The following is a 22,713-nucleotide window of genomic DNA, read 5'->3' as shown; positions in this document are numbered from 1 at the left end:
CATCGGAACCGTAAAGACTAGGGCTAGGAAATTCGTACCAGAACATAGTTTTCAAATTGGGTGCAGCCACGCATGTAGATCATACTGACTCCATAACGCTAGTTGTCTTCTCTATATACTATACGGTACTCTGTTCACATAAAAAAACTCCTAGTATATCCGCAAATGTGGATGGATGATTTTCGTAACTACATTACAGCAATATGCACAGTAGAGAAACAATTTCATTATGTGATAACGTTTGCAACGGAGTTGTGCAGTTTAGTGAACGATTTTTAACATGACAGAATTTAAATCTTCCAATCATATGTAGGTGAATGCAATACTTCAAGGTTTACTGATAATCATATAACTTATCAATAAACTGGCAAACATTTTACTGTAAATTATAAAGTGTGGAAATATATTCTTCAAAACGGATATTAATTCAGGGACACTGCTATATTCATATATCTGGGTAATAATTTTATGTTGAAAATTGCGAAGATTTTAATTGTCAAATGTGGATGTAGATAAGAATGGAACGTGTGAAGTGGACAGACACAATAAGAAATGAAGCTGTGTTAGAAAGAGTGGGTGAAGAAAGAATGATACTGAAACTGAGCAGGAAGAGGAAAAGAAATTAGTTGGGTCACTGGCTGAGAAGAAACTGCCTACTGAAGGATGCACTGGAAGGATAATTGAACGGGAGAAGAGTTCGAGGTAGAAGAAGATATCAGATGATAGACGACATTAAGATATATGGGTCATATGAGGAGATAAAGAGGAAGGCAGGCAATAGAAAAGATTGGAGAAAGCTGGTTTTGCAATGAAAAACCTGTCCTTCGGCAGAACACTAAATGAATGAATATCTTTTTTATACAATATTATTTGTATATTTTGTTTTTTATTTTAAGGTAAGTACTACCTTTCTTTGCATGGAAAATACATACAACAATGAAGTGAAACGTTCCATTTAAAAACTAACTCATGTAGACATATTGCATTCTTCCTTGACTCATGTATAATGTTGGTAAGTTATAAGTATTTGAATATCCCTTCTAATAATTGCCTACAGCAATCATTCTGATGCATTCCAGAAATATAGAAATGAGTGACGCCGCGAAATGTGGAAGAATAATTACTGTTCAAATATATACAACATATATAAGTGTTATTGAAAATAATATACGAAATGCATTGTAAGATTCAGAAAGTTATGTTTGTTCACTGTATCATATTTCAGAATTCCTTCATTTACGTCTTGTGACGTAGAAGGAACATTTTAAGGGTACAAGTTTTTTTCAGAACATATTCGTAGAAGAGTACGGTATCCATTTGATAAACTGAAAATTACATTATTATTAATTGTAACAAGACTAGATACATATAATTATGTATTTTATTTGTTATTTTCATGTGTTTCCGTAAATAATTTTATTTTTAAAATTACGAAGACTTTAATAGTTAAATGCCTTTCTATACAATATTACAGCGGGTTCAAATTAAATGAAAACGCATTGCAACACATGATCACAATGCAATAATTCCACCACTGTCGACGCAGTTCACACAGAATTCAAATTCTTCACTTTGGATTATAAATCCTAAACTACAAAAAAATATAAAAATGACTTATCCTTGTGATACTCCATGTCCTCCGTAATTGTAGACCACACCACTTCAATCTTGAAACAAAAATGATGATTTACCGAAATTAGTTAAATTAATGTGTATTAATATTCTCCTTCCCCTTCTTCAGGAGCTTCAACATAATCTAGTTGTTTAACTTTTCTTTGGAGCAACACCAGATGCGCTTACATGGAACTGGTATAAGCATCACAGTACAAAAAAATTTTGTACAAAGAAAAGAAAAATATTTCTGAAGTACCTGAACGAAACCAAGCTTTTTATCGTATATGATAGGATAGTTCTGATCACCTAATGAATCTAATTCTCTGTAATGACATAATATTATTCATTACAATTTCAAACAACCCACTGGAGTCATAATTCGATTGGTATCACATTTCGACTATCAATTATATTATTGTCTCGAGACTATGTCTCATAGAATAAGGAAGCAATTATGAAGTAATTAACGAGAAGACTCCGACTTGTTAAATCCAGATACAGGGAATATAAAGGCAGAAATGAAAACAAATATCAAAATTTTGTATAAAATCACAAACATCCTTAATATCCCAACCATGCTCACAACAGTCATCACGAAAGCAGAAAAGTTTACTCTATTATTATAGTGACTCGATGAATCATCCTTAAGTTTTTATGTCTTATTTATCGATTACGAGGATTTCTAGACTTTGTGCAATTGGTGATAGAGAGATGCTATTTTTGGGAGAAGAGATCAAGATTTAGAGAGATGCTATTTTGGGAAGAAGAGATCAAGATTTAGGGAGATGCTATTTTGGGGAGAAGAGATCAAGATTTCGCCATGGGACTGCTTGAACTTGGTCTTACAGTTTCATAAAATCTGGAGAAGTAGAAATTGCGAAAAGAAAATTACAACCATTAACAAAAAATTTTTTGTTTCAAAATCTCTTTACGAAATCTTCACAAAAATGGAAAAAGAAAAAATTCTACTAAAAATGTCCACAAAATCGCTGTGGTCAAGTACTTAGCCTAACAAAAATTATGTCGACTATTTCGTTTATATGACGTCATTCCATTTTCGACCAATGAAGTGTAATGAAATTTTGAATTCCAACCAATCACAGCCACACTTTGCGACAATTTCTGCAGCTAGATTTATCGCTATCAATTTATCGCATGGTCGTTCTTTTGTTTAGTCGTTGTCGCCAACTGTTTCCCCGCAAACTGATGATCATGAATACATTAAGATACAACTACACGGTTAAACTTTTCTTTCAATTTTAAAGCAATGAATGTAAGATTGATATATGATATTAATTAATATATTTACGCAGTGAAGACCACGTTCAAAACGGCGCACCATGTAGACACAAAATCTTTATGCATCTCAATTGAACGTACCTTTTAAACTTGATTCTTTCAATATTCTTCCCAGATTGCACGCATATGCGATTGGAATATTTAACTGTGTAGATGCAGCTTTAGTTCCGTTACACACTACTGCGAGAATGCGTTTGTCGAGCTATAAAAATGCTTTCGTGTAGCACTGATTGTAACGGTCGAAATAAAGCACAGCTGACATTGGTCCTGCTTCCACAGGTAACGTAACACCTATAAAATTGTAGCCTATAACATTTGTATTGAAATTAAACAATTAATAGACGTTCAAATTTATGTAACATCATCGCATATCAAACTCAAAGACCTTGCATAGTAATAATGTCTTTGATCAAACTGCTTTTCGTATGAGGTAATAAAATTCGTGTTTTAATTAGGCCTATCTATACAGAGATGGCTTCACTGTGTAGGAACATGTCTCGCTGTGAATACATAAGCATTGGTATATATAGCTGTCCCCACTGTTACTGTTAAATTAAATTATGATTTCAGCAGATAATGAAAATGTATTTGTTATAATAATAACAATTCGCAATTGGCATTACTGAATAATAACATCGAATTTCTTTATTGCAATAATCGATATTAATCTGCGAGTATTACAACTTCACAATGTCTGAATAGGTTAAGTATTCGTTAATATACAATTATTAACATTTTGTGACCGAATTTTAGGGAGATATTATTTAAATTTTTATTTTATTCACGAAATAGTCCTAATAAATGTCACTCGAGGTCTGAGATTTCCCAGATAAATCCACTCGCTTCGCTCGTGGATTTATCGGCAGATCTTAGACCTCTCGTGACATTACTACAGATAATTCCACGCAAACGCTTAACCAATGAACAAGATTACCGATACTCAATGAGAATCGTACTACACTGAAAATAAAAAGCATGGTGCTCAAAACTAACATTTGGTAATATTTTATTCCATGTTCATTTGTTTCATTCCAAGCAATTTTTTTATTCCTCTACTTTCGATTCGATTATTGCTCTCCAAGTTATTACTAGCAGTCCTTACGATGCGCTGAGCAAAGTGACAGATTTGGATGTGAAAACACAGAAAGAATAAGAGAAGCTATAGAGGATTTAACACCAATGAACACTACAAGGAATACATGAAAGAAAAGTAAGTGGTGATGTTAGAGGAGAAGCGAATAAGCCATACACTAAGTTTTGCCGAAAATGGGTTCACAATAAAATTAATATTTTGATTGTGTTTTGTTGTCCACTTTAATACTTATATTAAAATTATTGGGTGCTATTCATAGGCATTTTGCTAGCCCGCGCTACGAACGTGCTAATTTAGCCGCGGCTATTGGCTGATTACTTGTACAAGATTCATATCATATCATATCATATCATATCATATCATATCATATCATATCATATCATATCATATCATATCATATCATATCATATCGCTAACACTGGTTTATGAATACATAAAACGTTACTTCGCTGATCGTCCACCTGAAGCCCGCGCTAAGAATGTCCATGAATACGGCCCTTAATCTTTAAGTTGAAACGTTAGAAGTGTTGAAAATAAAAAAAAAGCTGATGTACATTAATGACAGACGGGCCCGTTTCAACACCCGGTTCGTCTGTCATTAAGGTACATAATGTTTTTTTTTTTTATTTTCTTAATTTTTTTAACACTTTTAACGTTTTAACTTAAAGTTTTAGGGTGCTATTCATAGACATTTCGCAGCACGCGCTACGAGCGTACTAAGCTAGCCCCGGCTATCCACTGGTTACTTGTACAGAATTAAAATCATATCCTATCGCTGACACTGGTTTATGAATACGAAAAACGCTGATCATCCACCGGAACCCCGCGCTAAAAATGTCTATGAATACGGCCCTTATAGTTTTAACATTTTGAAATATAGTAAATTAAACCTATTTCACAATAAAGTGTTATGACACTATAACCTGACATTTTTACGCAGCATTTTCATATTTATGGGAGGCTGGTATGTATTTATAATCTCTGCTTTCATAGAAAAAGTATTTTAATGCAACCATGTAGTAGGATCTAGTCCTTAGCATAGGAATTATCTAACCGAATTTCACACGTGTAGAATACGAGTAGGATTTTCATCGGTAATTATTTTCGCTTTTAAACTTACCTACGTTTCTTGTCAGGAAATAATCATTTCTCGATCTGCGGTCTCCAAATATTTACTATGATAAGAAATATTCATTAAACTCAATTAAAGTGCATTGAAATATCAGCACTTTTGATATTAGTGTAGGAAGCAGTTAATTTTACCCGAAATTACTTTATTCAAAGGAGTCTGAAATTTGTAACAAGTTACTTATTTTTATATGCACTCATGACTTTTTTTAATTCTCAATACAGTAGTTCTTGTTTTTGGTATTGGTACAGAGTTTCATCTCCCATTTTTGCCGCCGTCAAAGTTGTTCCAAGATTGGTAGTTATGGATCTTGTCAGTAACTTGAGACTCAATTTCTGAACCAGTTCACTCCAACTTATATTAAACTTACAGCTATAGAAATATGACAGAATTTCTCTATAGAAAGTTCATGAAGGACTTATATAATGATTAGATATCGGATTTTTAGGCACTAAAAATTGCAGTTTTAGGCGCCTAAAATAAGCTCAAAATTAGTAAAATTAGGCTCTATTTTAATGAAAATAGGCATTTTAGGCACATCAAGGTATCATACTCATTTCTTTCACTGAAATTTTTAGTTATACACTAAAATACGCACAAAAAAGTATGTTTAATCATTAAAAAAGAATACTATAATATATTTATAATCAGAGCTGCACAAATTTAATATATTGAAACTAATGAAATAATGATTATTGATATCAAGATTACTCATTTTAAGTTATTGAAATTCAGTTCCATGCTCAGACTTTATTATAATTATCTGCACAGTACACCACCAGAATTTTTTCTAAATTCTCCACAGTTAACCTTTGCCTTTTGTCACTGAGAATCATTTTGAAAGCAGAAAAACTTCTTTCAACCGAAACTGATGTGAGAGGCGAAAATTTTAAATTAGGTACAATAGAAACATCAATACTTACTGGAACATTTACACTTTCCCCCGATATCACTCTTGATACTTTTTCCAACAATGAAAATCCTACATTCTTATTTAATACGATGTCCCACTTATTTTTAACTTTTTTTCCCAGTTTCGCCCAAAGCAGAATGTATGTTCACTTGAGCTTCCTTTACTATTGCTATTTGGCTACAAAGAGATTGTTTTTCACGTTCTAATTGTTCAATGCTTGCAGGTATGAAAGAAAAGTTTGATGTTATGTAGGCAATATCGTTTTTCACTCGTGAGTCATTCAGACAATCTTTCACTGCTTTCACACACGCTGCACTATCAGTTTCAGATAATTTATCAATAACTGTGACCACTTCTTTAAAATACTTAGAATAATACACCACTGACTGAATCCAGGTTCCCCATCGTGTAACAACCGGCTGAGGTGGGAGTGGGATATCTGGAAAGTTCTCTCTGAATATTGAAATCCTGGATGGGGCTTTACAAAAACATTTTTTTGTGTTAGAAATAAACGAATTGACAAGAGGAAATTCATTTCGGATTGTTTCAGAAACCCTGTGAAGGCCATGTGCTAGACAGGTTACATACGTGAGGTTAGGATAAAATGTTTTAAGAAGTGGAGCTGCAGCAACCATTTATGAGGCAGCATCAGTACAAAACAACAGAACTTTAGAATCGTCTATATTACCTGAGTATAAAGACTGTAGGCCTTTATTTACAAAATAAGCAATGGCTTGGCTATTCACTTTCGAAAGTTCCTTAACACATACGAGATTTGGAATCGAAGGTCCATCAGGACTAAGTTTTCCTACTACCATATTTGCTATATACCTATTCATAGGATCTGAGGTTTCATCCACAGAGACCCATATGTAAGAATCACCTATATCCTCCCGAATGGAAACTAAAGTTTCATTGTATATTCTGTCTAAGTAATTTTTTCTTAGGGTCGACTCAGATGGGATATTTTGTTTGCAGTATTTTTGTAAAAACTGTCTTAACCCTCAAACGGAGTTGTGACTGTTTTATGACACAAGTGGAGTTGTGGGGTCAAAAACGATACCACTATAAAAGGAGGTAAAATATTAATTTTGTTTACTTTTTAAGATGATGTAATAGGAATTTCAATTATTATTAAGTTTGTTTACATAATTTAAGGACATATAACTAATATGAGTACAATATAATAATTATTAGTAATTTTTGCAAAACTTTGAAAAACAATAGATCATAACATAATGTAACACTGAAAATCTGTATGACAATTTTGAGTTAATTTAAAATTATTGTAAAAGATAAAGTTCCATTTTATCATATTTTCTTCATAACCATCACATTCAAATGTAGTAATCACAATAAAAATGTCAGTCTGGTTGCATACTTTGCTGTCAAACTGGATTTCCTTTATTCTCCACACTCTCTACATGTAACTGATCGACAGGCCTGGCAAACTGGACGGTCACAACTAACACAGTACTGGTTTGTCTTCTTTTTTGAACGAGGATACAGCGCGCAACGTTTTCTTTTGGATTTCTTGCGTGTTTCTTCATTCTTTGGCAGAGGTTCCTTCAAAATCCTGGAAACAATCATTCCGAGTTCTTTTGGGAGTCGGTCATTTACAAACCTTTCATGTAGGTATGGCTCTGTAAGTTGCTTTCCTGGCGTTTTCAGGAATTCAAAGCGGGAAATGGATATATAGTCCTTGAATGATGTCTGTAATATGTAAGAATTGACACCAGTAATATTCAGAATTGCATAGAAAATAGCCAGAGGCCATCTTCGGGTTCGTCTGCTGCTACTATATGTAATACACTTTTGGTCAAGGTTATCTACTCCCCCCTTATGTATTATTATAGAAGGAAATAATTTCAGGCTTGCCTGTCTTAGGATCTGTGTCTACTGAATGATGCCTGCTAGAGAGCAAAATAACAGACTTTCCTTTCTTAGGCACGTGAGAAATTAATGTGCGGTCATTTTGGAACCCATATTCAGTTGAGCCTACTTTACGTTTCCTGTCTGCCTGAAATTCTTGTGGAATGTCTTTCTTGTTTTTCCGCATCGTCCCTACATAAGTTAGTTTACGTTCTTTGAGTGCGGAAACTAACTCCATGGAAGTGAAGTAATTGTCAGCTGTAACATTTCTGTTACTTCACAAATAGGCTTCACTAATCTCAGTACTGATTGTGTTGGTTTCTGCTGCGTTTTTCTTGTGCAGTCAGACCTAGCCCATCACTGTCTTTCCCAGCATATATATATATATATATATATATATATATATATATATATATACATATATATATATATATACATATATATATATATATATACATATATATATATACATATATATATACATATATATATACATATATATACATATATATATACATATATATATATATATACATATATATATGTATATGCATTCAAGAGATAATTAGTGTTAGCATCAGACAAAATCATAATTTTCAGCCAATATTTCTCCGGCTTACTAGCCATGTAAACCCTAAATTTGCAGCGGCCATGGAAACCTACTAGCATCTCATCTACACAGGCATAAGAACATACAGTATGTTATAGCAAGCCTGAGAGTTTTCAACCATTTTGTGAAAAATATACGACACTGCTGCACATGGATCAAGTTCCTTCCTTGTTGCTCATGTTGCAAAATCGTCAAAACGCAAGCTACATATCGAAATGTATGTTCGCCTGACAGGAAGAATGGCACGGAAAATATCCCTTCCAGTACCATCAGTTGCAAACATGGACTCGAGACTTTCATGGTTTGATTTGAAAACTGCTGTGTAATATAGGAACCCGAATAGTGCCCTCAGCTCTACTGCATTAGTGTCTCTCAGTTCTGTACGAGTTGTATCAGAAAAATTTGCTCTGTAGGAACTAATTTTCTCATTTGTGTGTATAACAATTTCTGTAATAATGTCGTCTGTAAATAAACATCCCCATGCCTGTAAAGGATTGCATGAATTCCCTAAATTTTTAGCTTTACCTTTCAGTGTAGGAACTTTCATTACAATATTGTGTGCTGGTGTTCTCCTGTTTCTATTAGGTTCGGTAGCCGACCATTTGCATGCATTCTTACCATACAAATTCAATGAATCATCATTTGGTTGCTTTACATCTTCATCCACTCCATCCGAGTCGTAATCTTGTTATGAATCCGTGTTATGTTCGGAATTATAGTCCGGATCATTTTCGTCCCCACAGTCACTCACATCACTGCCTTCGCTTTCATCTACAACACTGTTTACAAAGCGTGGGAAACCATAATCGAACACTGACACACTTTTACGCGCATTAGTAGCCATACTCCACTATGAAAACTCGTTGGTTGTACATTGACAAGGTGCAGATACAAAACTGAAGTTGTGGGGTCGAAAAGGATACCGCTCAATATTTTAGCTATTACTGGAAATAAATAACGGTACCTGCTGGTCAACGACACAGCCAATGGATTAAGCTTGACAAAACGAAAAGGTACACAAAATATTTAGAGATAGAATGCAACGGTTAAGGAATGTCAGGGGTATACAATTTGCTTGGTATCGAAAAAGACCCCACAACTCCGTTTGAGGGTTAAAACCGGATTTTCAATTGCATTCCAGGGAATGTTAGCAGCAACAAACGCTCTGGTTAAATCAGCATAGAAATTGCTGCTGAGATTGGATGAAGTAGGCTGTGTTAGTAAAGTTTGTTGCAGTTGATTTTTCTGCTGAGCTTTAGCCTTATGAGCCGCTCCTTGCACATGCTGCTTTAGGTGGCACTTCTTTTCTTGCGAAATCTAAAAATGTAAAGTAAACTGAATTAAAATAAAATCCTAATTGTTGTATTGCCGTATTTCTATCACAAAGTTAGTGGGTTCGAACAATCAAAATTTTAATGACCTGCAAATACTTTAACTATCGGAATTTAAAAGGTTAAAGTGTAGTGGTCTTAAAAAGAATTATACCTCAGGATAGCTCAGTCAATGTATAAATATTATAGGCCTACTCATAATTAATAGAATTTATATATCTCAACTATTGTTACATACCTGTTTGCTACAAATCTTGCAGAATATTATTTTTCCATCATAAGTGAATTCTGAATATTCTGTTAGCCATTGCCGGATCAAAGTAGATTTTGCACTTATATTTTTCGGCATTATAGCGTTAAACTTCACAGGAAAACGTCCTACCGCTCAAAACTTCTCAACACAAACAAGGTGAGGGAAAGAGCAACTGTTAACGAGCATTCAAATGAACCGTTGTTATTGAGATTCAATTGGACAAAAATACAAAGTTCCACTTATTGTTGCATTTCCTGGTAGTGTTAACACTAGGAGGGCCATTCTTTTAAATATTTTGTAACGGTTTACCCTACTAATTCGCAGTTTTACGACTTTTCATAAATATTTCAAAAACACTCTTTCTCCAAAAATTGTGATTTTATGACACTCTGAAGGGCAGTACAGCTAATCGGTTTCAGACCGAAAACAGTCATTTTTATAGTATAGTATATCTCTGAATCGGTAGCAGCACATGTTGTGATTGTTGCCTGCTTCAAAACTAAGGTTGGTTCTTTGTCGTCATTTATGCCTCCAAACATGTTAAATTCGGTGAAATCTATTGCGAGTGTCGTGAGATTCAAAACATATTGTTTCCTTTATCAATGGTTTCATGGCCGGTGTGAAGCAAACTTTCCACTTTTTAAATGCCTTAAATTTCGCAGTGAATGCATGTATAAATTATAAAAAGTAAGAGTAAAATACGAAACTTTACAGTGAGTTAGGCATTTTTAGGCGAATATTAACAAATTAGGCTCTAATAACCGTTTAAGGGCATTTTAGGGCACTATAAAACTCTTTGAATACCTTTCAATTTCCATGAAACACAAATATTAATAATTATTTTTACTTTTCTCCTAAAGAAACAAAATAGGCATTTGCCCTAGAATCCGATGTCTGATAATGATACATTATGAAATTCGATGTTATTTTAATTAATATCTAGACTCAGTGGAATTATTAATAGGTCTAATGAGATGATAATTTGGCAAGATGGGACCAAGGATTCGCACTGACATTGGTGTCAAAGCTGAGAAAATTCTTGGAAAAATGTAATGCTCGAACAATAAAGTTGCAACCATTGTTAACAAAAATATTACTCAAAAGAATCCCGAACGAAAATTATCTGCAAAAATATCAGCAAAACCATTTCAAATTTGTACCATTCATGATTGAATATTTATGATATGCTAAGCAAATCGAACAACACCCGATGTACATAACAATAGGGAAGACTGTTGTACCTTTAGCATAGTGTATCGTTGAACATTTTTTTATTTCTAATTTTTGCTGCTACCTAGAGGACTCAAACTGAAGTAGATTGTAGAGAAAGCCGCTACGTAGCTCTGGTCGTAGTTTCAGTTTGATTTACTGGAAAGTGTGAGGTCTGTGGACATACATTTTTAGCACCGAAAGTAAATATCTCGTTCCTTGGTAAGTATATGTTTTCTAACACAAAACCAGATCGTATTTGTTAATATCTTTCAAGTACGGTGTGTTCCTTATCATCTGGGAGTAATAACATATTTTAATTTCCATGATTTATTCGAATCTCTAGTTTTGGAAGCCATATTTGTTTACACGTGCACCCTCTTGTACTTTTGAACACAAAACATCTTGTACCATGGCCCTCAATTGATACGGATACCTTGAAGAAAGCTGTTCAAGCAGGAAATAAAATCTCAATCAGAGAGGCCTGTTCTGGTTTATGATTGGAAATACATTTTAAATACGATTGTCAGTTTTTACAGCTTATATTCCCACCTATATTTCATATGTTCTAACTTACAAGAGGGTATGTTCCAAGGTACATGAACCTGTTGTACCTTTGAACACATTACGTATTCCTTCATTTTATTTTTTTTTATCCTTAATAGATATGTAAAAAAGTAAAAAACATACAGATTGGAAAGGAATCTTCAATAATTATTTCAAGCATTTTTTAATTTAAAAACTTTCATTTCCCGAAATTAAAAAAAAAAATAAAATGTAAAAAGTGTTTAAAGGTACAACAGTCTCCCCTACTTTTTTTCAAAGGAGTCTTGAAATTTTTACTAAGCAATCTATTTGTGCATAGAACCCAGCTTTTTTCCAATTTTTCTAGATCTTTGTGCCAGTGGTATTGTTACACAGTTTCGCATCCCATTTTCGCTTTCGCCAAAGTTGTTTCCTGATTGGTAGTTACGGATCTTGTCAGCTATTTCAGACTCACTTTCTGAACCAATCTACCCAGACTTACACAAACCTTACAGGTATAGGAGTGCAAAGTAAAAATTCTGGTCTGTGGAAAGTTTTAACACTCAAGTTGCAACCCTTAGCGACAAAACCTGATTCAAACACCCCTCTAGAAAATGTTCCTAAAAAAAACTCCTCGCGAAACCGTTGCAGACTTTTTTTTTATCCTCTCTGGTTGGTTAGTTGTGGTCAGCCAAGCAGGACAAATAAGTCCAGTAATCCAGATTAGAATCTATGGTGACAATTTTCTCTCTACTCCCCTTTCTCCTTCTTCCAATTTAGTCTCCATCCCTACTTTTCTTCTTGCGCTTATGTCAATGGAAGGCTTAGGCATGGCTTGTCCTCTGGGAAATCTAACGCAATCTGGACGTAGCCTCTTCTTACCCTCTCCCTCCGATACCAGCCCCCCCCCGCCATTTTATCAGCCGATGTCTCCAGGGACCGACGAGTAAGACAACTTCTTCGCATAGCTGTCCATGTCTCTACTCTCAGCATTCTTCTTCTTTCTCCTAGCCTCTCTCCATTCATACCGTACCTCCTCCTTCACTCATAGATACTACAAGGCTCTTCGCCTTTCAACAGCAAAAAAGAAAATCCCATCATTTGATGTTCTCCCTCTCACTCTCTTATTCGGGTGGCAAAGTGAAGTTCTTTTCCTATTTCACCTTCATCTCTCTTTTTTTCCTTTACTCTTCTCTCTCTCTCCCTCTATTATTTCCATCTCTTTTTACCTCGCCTTTACGTCTATCTTCATCTCCCACTGTCTCTTCAACAAGGATTGTTGCTCGTAAATCTACGATTCGGGGGGAACCACCCCTTTCAACCCCTATCTTCTTTCCCGTCTTCATTCTTTTCAGTCACTAATACAGAATGGTTACATATATACTCTTCTGATGTGTCTTTCCGGTCTTGAATAATCCTATCTTGTACCTCAATACGTATGTGTGTGCGTTCCGTGAAAAGAGACAGAGGGAAAGTTTGAAAACACTCAATTGTTTTGAGATTTCACAGATTTCCTCCATTCTTTAATCTCATTCCGACTGCTACTATGATTTTCAAGCGTATATTTTTCAACGATCTAATACTTAGCTATTCACATCAGTAAAAGCTCTCTTTTACTGACGCGTAAAACTAAAGATTTTAATAATCATAAATGCATTTCGAATGTTGTTCCGCGTAACAAGCCTTTTAGAGTAATAGGTTTTTTTAATACCCCCGATACGTTATTCATGGAATTCTGAAAATGCTGCGTCTAAACGAAGAAAAACATTACTTCACTTCCATAATTAAAAATATTACATTTATTGTAATTACTTCATCCAGAGAAAAGATAAAAAAAGGATAATGGTATTGTTACACATCTGTGTGGCGTAAATGTTACGTCAGAAACAATTCGTTTACTAAAAAACACAAAGTCTTGCTAATGTAGTATTGTTTAAGAAAATAGCTGGTAATTTCATTTATGTGCATTTACAAATGAAACTTAAGATTTGGTATTACTGTATCATGTGAGTACAATCTAAGAGAGGCCTAAGTACATAGGTTGTTAGGATACGAAACCGTTAAAATTTAATAATTGTTTGTTGTTGTTTAGTCAACTGTAAGAAGACAGGTCTGAACCTCACAAGTGATACTAACAAGGCATCACTTATGAGACATCTAGACCAGGAGATAATAGGATAGGGTGGCCAGTTCCCTTTCCCTTTCCATTGTATACATCTTCGAATAGCAAGATATTACACTAATCAGACTTAAGATTCATACAAGTTCTTTCTCTGACATAAATCGTCAAGTGAGATGTACTGTACTACCTAATAGTAGATGTAGCCTACATATCAGTCAAGAACCTCAATTGGAGGATATTTTAATATTATCGAACCTGTAAGAAAACAACTGTTAAGCAAAGTTAAAAGTAATATATTTTTTCCATTAACAATCTTCCTCGTATGTAATCGTAAACACTTTGTAATTAATTCAATAGTTCTTAGTATAAATACGCGTCCAAAATGACTTCCATACTCCATCGACAAGTCTATCGTGCTATCAAAAAGGAGTGCGTTATATGGTCGTAAGAAATTTTAATAGCCTCCCTATGGATATAAAAAATGAAACTCAAAACATAAGATTATTTAGGGCCAAATTAAAGAAGTACCTAATTTCTCACGCCTTCTATTCTGTAATCTGTAGGTGAATTCATGACATTCAACAATGCTTCATAAATATTTCTGTGTTGTATTAAGTATTGATACTAAAACTTTGTTTTGTACTAGTATCACAGTCTAGTGATATACAGTCACGAAGCTTGAGTTGTGAGGGTGCTAGGAACAATAGAATGTGCCGGTACTATTTCGCATTGTCTGTATTGAGGCAATATTAGTGATCCTAGTGGATCTGTGGATTCATATTTACTATGTATATGACTATATACTATATACTAGACTGTGCTTGTATACTATACTTTAAAACTCTTCTGTATATAATTTTTCAACTAGACTGTGACTATAATTAAGATTATATAGTAATCTACTATCACGATTTTTTTTTCGTTTGACATGTTCCATATTCTAGCTGTACGAATACCACGGAATGGAAATAAATACTATCCAATACAAAATCCTCAACTTCTATTCTGTTTTCAGATATTCATGCTTATTAGTAGGGAATGGATTTTTATGTGCTAAAAAGCTTGAAAATATTTATTTTCTTGTGTAGAAAAGAAATTAAAATTTGTGTAAAAAATTTAAAATATGTACAAAAATTGTAAAAATATTTTGTTTCAATATTACAAAATATTAAGTATGTATTATAAAAAAATCACTCACCACTCATGTTGAGATCAGTGGTGAGTTCAAATAGATCGCTATTGCAGTGAACAATGAAGACTTTCTCCATGTTTTCCATCACAAATCGCTGTCGGTTGTCTATGAACAACGCATGACACCGGGAGGAGGACTGCTCTACGTCACAAAAAGTTAGTTTTGCTTATTTCATCAAAGGAATATCACTGACACACACACTCTCAATTTCACCAACGCCTTCTTGCCCTTCCAAGATTTTGGGAACTTTACACATAGTACGAAATCCATAATTATTTTGAAACACATTTTTAAATTCTTTTTAATAGATTCTAATTTACGACTTTTGAATGAATGAATCTTTATCAATGCTATGAAACTTATTTAATTGTTTCAGTCAAAAAGTTGGTTGATGTTTCTAATCTCTTTATAGAGCAACATAAAAACTCAAATTTGCATATCTGTAAGATAACTCATTTTTTTAAAAACTGTCCTTAATTAAGTTCTGAAGAATTTTAATTGGCGAAGCGTAGTTTTTATTTAGTTCCTTTGTCACCGATTTAAAATTTTCAAAATTGTCTGCATAAAACATTACTGCTTCTAACATGTACTCCAACGAGTAAAGCTCATGCATTATGTCGAGACACTCCCTCACTCTTCCTACTCTGCGAACGAGATCGGATGAGTCTACTTAAGAATTATAGGTTAATAGGTTAGCCTTGTCTTGAACTCTGTAGACACACGCCCGAACTTCCCTTCTAGTCCTAAACCCTCGACAGAAACGTTGTTCCCCTACTGAGCATCGCGAGTATCTTGATAAAATGTATGAGCTGTAGCTACGGGTCTAGGTGGAAATGCAAGATCCGGATTTTTGTATTTGAACTAATAAATTCTTGTTGGGGCTTTCACGAACACTTTTTGACTGGAAAACATTCGAGTCGAATGCATTGCGTCAGCCGTCATTTCAGAGATAAGGGATTCCCCTTCCAGAGTGCGAGAGAGCACGTACAGTCAAGGTCACGACGCAATACATTTAAGAAAGAAATTCATTCACATTGTGTTTTCATTAATATGTAACATGTACGAGGTTTTTGATTGAATTTAAAAATTAGAAGAAAAAATAAGAATTAATGTACCTATTTACTGTATAGCTAAACTATTTAAAATATGTATTTATATAAAGATATTACAAATATATGTATTTTTATGTGATATAAAATTTCATATACAAATTGTGTTCTGGTTCGGATTTTTTTTTTCAGTTACAGTCTTTTATCTATAAGCAAAAGAAAAATTATTTACATAAAAATCTTAATAGCCTAATACTGAAAATGACATAACTTCGCTGTTTAGTTCATTTTATATGCATTATCAATTAGAAGTGAACTTTAAAATCACTGTTCTATCGAATGCCGTAAATATCATTTGACAATGAGGACTTCAATCATTTTACTTTGTATTTTAATATATTACCAATAAATGATAATTTTGTCATGATAGATAGGTAATATTGTCACAAGAATAGTCTCCTATTTGTTCCCTTGTGTCGTAACGCAAAGAAGTAAATACAGTCTTGTAGTGTAAAGTGACTTTTGACCACCCGGTATAACGCCAACACAATTCATTATTTGAGGTTGCTATGAGACGGAATCATATTAATAATGGAAACGGCAATGAAATTGCTGTTCTTTTCATTCAGTAGATACGTTTTAACGAGAAAACTGAGTTGTACTGTGCATCTAACTGTTATTGAAAGAAAATAAGTCTTTCAAAATACAGTTCTCACAACTCACTAGCGGAGACAGACAATGAAAAGTACCAGCAGAATTTTTTTTTGCCGGCTTAGTGTAAACAATTAACCAGGAAAACGCATGCATTGGTTCCTACGCCGGGCTTCGAGGAAACAACTAATCGGTAAAACTCAACGTGCTGCCCGTCAAAAAGCAACTACGTGGCTCATTAAAAATGTCGGTAAGTTAGGTTTCATGTAACATGTATTTTCAAATCCATAATATAGGTAAAGATAGTAATATTGTGATGAGTAATATTGTGATGGCTCTTTTTGAGAATTTATTACAATTTTACTGAGCGAGGGGAAGATTGGGCTTTGCATGAACGTATTAAGGCAGGCATGTCAGAAATCAGACAGTGAAAGAGCAGTGTATGTGCGCGGAACGCCGGTCTGTGCAGATTGCATCATTCACGTGTTGCTCTTACCAGTTCTTAGCGGGAGGGATGTACAAGAATCTATTCTGCACTAGTGTTCAATTAAATTGACATTTGGACATTATAAACATACTTAGCAGAAGGAAAAAACACAATTATTGTCAGTGTCTATATTTGACAATAATTGTAACACAAGAAACAATAGACTTACTCAGTTACAATTCACAATGCAGTCGTTTGTAAAGAATAATTTATTTACATGATTTGTATACGGTATTTCAAGAAAATATAATTATTGCAGTAATTTCGAAACAACAAAAAACGAACACAATATTTCATTTTACGTAGTAGGTACTGATTATTTCAAAGTAATACTCTTTCATTGTTCCTCAAGCATTATTGGGACCAATGGTGCACATATGCTAAGAAAGAAAATATTTTACTCCCAATTACATGCAACAGGACATTGTGAGGCTTTTACACTGGAATCATTTCCCTGCTGTATATTAATATACATTCACATTATTATTAATAAATTGGATAAATTAAGCTTGAATTTAAATTTATATATAGTTTATTTGGAAAACGTTGAGAGCAAGTATTAGCAATTTGGGAGCGTTACTGAATTGAGTTAAAAGAGTACTTCACAAGCTGTGAAGCGAGGACATTTTCTTTATGTCAGGTTTAAAGATTTATTAACGTAAGTATATTAGATAATATAGTATTGTGAGGTGGAAAATTCGTCATTATGTATTATTTTTCCAGAAAATTTTTCCGCCTTACAAATAGTTGCTTTCTTCCTTCCCTTACAACCTCAAGAGCCTCACATGTATTACTTACTATATTCTCATCACTTATCAGCTTATCAGCTTATCAAATAAAAGTTGTAAGTCGTCTAACCATTGATGGCTGTGTTAGTACAGACTCCAAAACAACGTCATTGTCATGCCGTGAGAGTACTAATTAAGAAATAAGAGCAGGCGAATATCATATTTTGAGAACTTTACTAATATGATTTAAATTCTCATATCACTATTAGGTCCACATGATATGATGAAAGCCTTTCATTTTAAAATAATTACTATTGGCTGAGGAAAACATCATAACAGTTATGTTATATGATTCGTCATTTCTCTTCTTCGTTATATCTGTGGACTCCTCACTTTATTTTTCATAGCGCATTCACAATCACAGCTCAATGAGCACCCGTACTGATCTGTGTTACTGAAACAAAAGCTGATCTGCTACTATAGGTACTGTAAAGCCCTGTCGCGTTCCCCTCCAAGCCGATTCACTCCCTCCAGGTAGGGGAATAGGAACTGCACGTTGCACGCAGACCAGTGCACAATGTGCGCGACTGCACAGTGTGCAGGGTTTTGACATGCCTGTATTAAGGGAATGTTCGTGGACAAGTTTCTACACAAAACCTACCCTTCTCTCGCTCAGTAAAATTGTAAAAAATTCTCAAAAACAACTATCAGAATATTACCAACCTTTACCCTATAACCTTTAATACTACTTTTCGTATAGGCCTGTATAATTTTTCCAGATTTCTCCACCATAATTATTGTGGTTCTACTTCAAGCCAATTATAGACCATATTTTCGCGGAAAGATGGCAGACATATCGTGGAAGATATGTAGATATATGAGATGGTGATGGAAATCAGGATTGGCGAGGAGATGGATCGTTGCCCTTTTAATTAGTACTATCTCAACATTCCTGTTGACGGACTTGGAATACTAGAGTGGTTATTACTTTTACAATGACGTAGCTCTGAAAGGAGGCTTCAACGGACATTAATTCCATATCTCAAACGGCTCCAAATATCCTGCGCCACCACGCCATGAAATGAAGGTTTTACAATCTTTCTGAAACACTCTGTGTAAGCATTTAGAACTCCAGCATAACTTCACGGACAGTGTGTATATATGCTAATTAGCTATATGTTGTTGCTAGAAAAAAATAAGTTTGCCACTAGAAAGAAAACACTTACATATAACCTCTTTCTGCTATAAATAAAGTTGTAAGCTTGCTTCTTGTATTGTATACATAGGATCAGTAGCATTCTACAGTCATCCTTCGTCTTTATAAAGATAGATCGTATTTCCAATCTCCTCGCAGGGCTGTAATCCTAAGAATAAGACACCAGCCTGTCTCTGTATTGTGAGAATAATAGAAGACAGTGCCTTTATAAGGAATTGTAGTGTGTTCCGCAACAACATGGCAGATTTATAACATGTTTCAAAGCAGCTACGCATTTCGCTGTGCGTACAGTGAATTCAATACTACTAACGCATATGTAGGAACTCTCTCACGCATCTTAGGCCTTGAGACACGAATATTAGGCCTAAATGTACTGTACGCTTTAGTAAATTTTGAGTATTTTAAAATTTATGAATATACGAAATATAAAACAAAAGGGATCAAAAGGGTAGTCATGGCGAATCAAGCTAAGATTGTGATCAGAGACTGCGAGCGGGCGTATGTTCGATTTACGGTTGAGTCGATTACCTCGATTGGTTTTCTCAATCTGTAAGATGAATATCAGGTAATCCTTTCACGAATCCTCGACCTCTTCTTATCAGAATACAATCTTGTTTTCACAAATTCTAATGCCGCCAGGAAATCTCGCATTTAATACGGTAATGTTAAATAATCGATTAAAGAGACATAGAATTTAAAGTTTGAATTTCGGTAAAGTCACGGAAGAAATCGCCAAGATATTCCTTTCCCCTTTTGCGTTATTTCTTGTTACTTTGTGAGAAATAGATTTAGATTTTGTTTCTAGAAATAATTACAGTATTGCAGTAAATTCAGTGGCACTTGCCAACGCGTAGTAACACCCCTTCACTGCAGCATGAGGGGAAGAGATGCACAGAAATCACTGCATGCTGCACGCTCCTCTCTGCAAAACACTCTACGCCCCGCGGTACTTAGGACTTGGGGTGAAGAACGTGTCTACATTTCGTTAACAGCATTGCCAAACACCCATTTCTTTAGTGATTTATGAGTCTTAAAATACTCTTAAAAGGTGGACGTGATAGCAACAATATGCAAAGTATTTCTTGGAAGTTGAAACTTTACTGTAGATACTTTTGTAACATGTGGATATTTATAAATTTGTTTAAAAGTTAATGCAATCAAAAATTATCATGAAAATATTTCTGGGAAATGGAACAATAAACCCAAAGAAACAAAATGGTAGAAGACTTTTATATTCATATTAATTATGTATTAAGTATTCGTCCATTAAAAGGACTGCTATTGAATACCTTCCACCCTGTGTAAAATGTAATGTGTTTCTGAACAGACTTGGTTTAGTCGAATTTCGTCTAGGAGCATGGAGGGCACTTAAAATCGTGAATGAAGAGGAGACGAGAATATGTCCTGCAGTAGATGTTGACATTGCATCATATTATGTCAGAGTGTGAAGCCACAGAAACTCTAAGGGAACGATATCTTCCATAATTTTACGTAACATCTAGCAGGGGACACCTGGCAACATAACTGACGGCCTCTCTAGAAAAAGGATGTAGCCTAATATTAAATTAATGAAATATGTAACTTAGGTGAAAAAAATAAGTTTTAAAACATTTATTTATAACAATAAATTATTGCTTCCAATGGCTGAATTGACTTGCATCCTTGATTAGTCAAATGGTCGTGATAGTAAATACAGGCCTAGATCCACCGCTGTGCTCTCATGGTAGCGTCTTTGTTTCCGAATCCAGCGGGCCAGAGTTAGATTCCTCGGTTGGGACGAGTTGCCTAGGTGAGATTTCTTTCGGGGTTTTTACCTCGCGCTTGTGGATGAATATCAGGTAACTTTATCAGGCGTATGGAACCCCATTCATTCTCGCCACTTAATAATCATCCTTTCCTCATCATTCAGGGTGTCTTCCTTGGTTTTCAGATCGCGGCTGCGGCGGCCCTCCGAAGCTGCTGACTCTCTCTCTGTCGGTCTTCGTGGATATGTCAAGCTTGGTTTGATGGCCAGCAGCGAAACCCATTCCTTTTCCGACGGGAGAGGGGGCTTACACCTCAGACCGTTTAAGGGGGAAATGTGGGGGGACCGTTGGCGTAGAATGGTATACGGGTTTGGAAGGATAGCGAGATTGGTCCTCAGGGTGTTAGCAGTTAGGCTGGGTCGGTGGGAACGAAACTCATCCCAGGGGCGCACAATAGACCTCAGGTCGCGGTGCATAGGGATGTTACCCTCCCGCCCTCATAGAGAGATTAGAAAAAATATATAGGCCTATCGGAATATGCCCCTGAAATTATTTTCCTTTTTCCAGAAATGTGTATTAGGCCTATAGATATGCTGGTTACATTCTTATTCGAGGGAGATTTTCGATTAGTTCAAACCTGTGGAGTAACGGTTAGCGCGTCTAGCCGCCGCGAAACCAGGTGGCCCGGGTTTGAATCCCGGTTGAGGATTTTCCGGGGTTTTCCCTCAACCCAATATGAGCAAATGCTGAGTAACTAACGGTGCTGGACCCCGGACTCATTTCACAGGCATTATCACCTTCATCTCATTCAGACGCTAAATAACCTAAGATGTTGACACAGCTTCGTAAAATAACCTACTAAAAAAAAAGATCTTCAATTATGATATAATATACTGAATAACGCCAAATTCTATGAGAGTGTTGGGAAATTTGTGTCAAAAGTTCGTTAGCTCTGTGCGGAACTGACTGAAGGGGAGGGTGTGAAGAAGTAAAGGGTAGAGTTACTCAATAGTTTTGCAATGAATAATTATTTTTTTTCTTCTTCTTCTTCTTCTTCTTCTTCACGAATTTAGGACTTGTGAACTATTACCACAACAAAGAATTTATCTGTCCGCCTGGTTAGGAGTCGAGTAATAATGGTATTGGCTACAAATAGGATATATTAGGGGTAAATGTTCTATTGGTTTCGAGAGTTTTTTTGGTTTTGCATCTATTTTAAGGTGTGCATAGTTATAGCAAGAATGGCCGTACAGGCTCGTGCGAAAGATTTGTGCACATTCATTCATTCATTCATTCATTCATGTTTTGTTAAATAGTTCGTCAAATTCTCACTCTTCCATCGATATATCGATGGCTGAGAACCAGACTGTTCTAAGTCCAACGTTTTATAAGAAAGAAATCTCTGTTTCATTGTGTTCCAGTTCTTGTCTGCATATATGAATCCAACAAAATTGTAAATATTCCTCTCCATAAGGTTGCTATGAAGCTATTCCAAATTGTTTCATGAAGCTTTGAATACTAGGAGCTTAAAATATCTTTCCTGAAAAAAAAAATAGTAAAATGGACTTGGAACAGTCTGGTTCTGGACCATCGATACGTATTGCAGTGTTTGTTATATACTAAATTGGATATCAATAATATCCCATTGAACTTGAATTTTCACGAACACCATACG

The sequence above is a fragment of the Periplaneta americana genome, chromosome 14, assembly GCF_040183065.1.
Source record: "Periplaneta americana isolate PAMFEO1 chromosome 14, P.americana_PAMFEO1_priV1, whole genome shotgun sequence".
In the NCBI taxonomy this organism is placed as follows: domain Eukaryota; kingdom Metazoa; phylum Arthropoda; class Insecta; order Blattodea; family Blattidae; genus Periplaneta; species Periplaneta americana.
The sequence above is the reverse complement of the archived record's forward strand: the minus strand, read 5'-3'. Positions refer to the sequence as shown.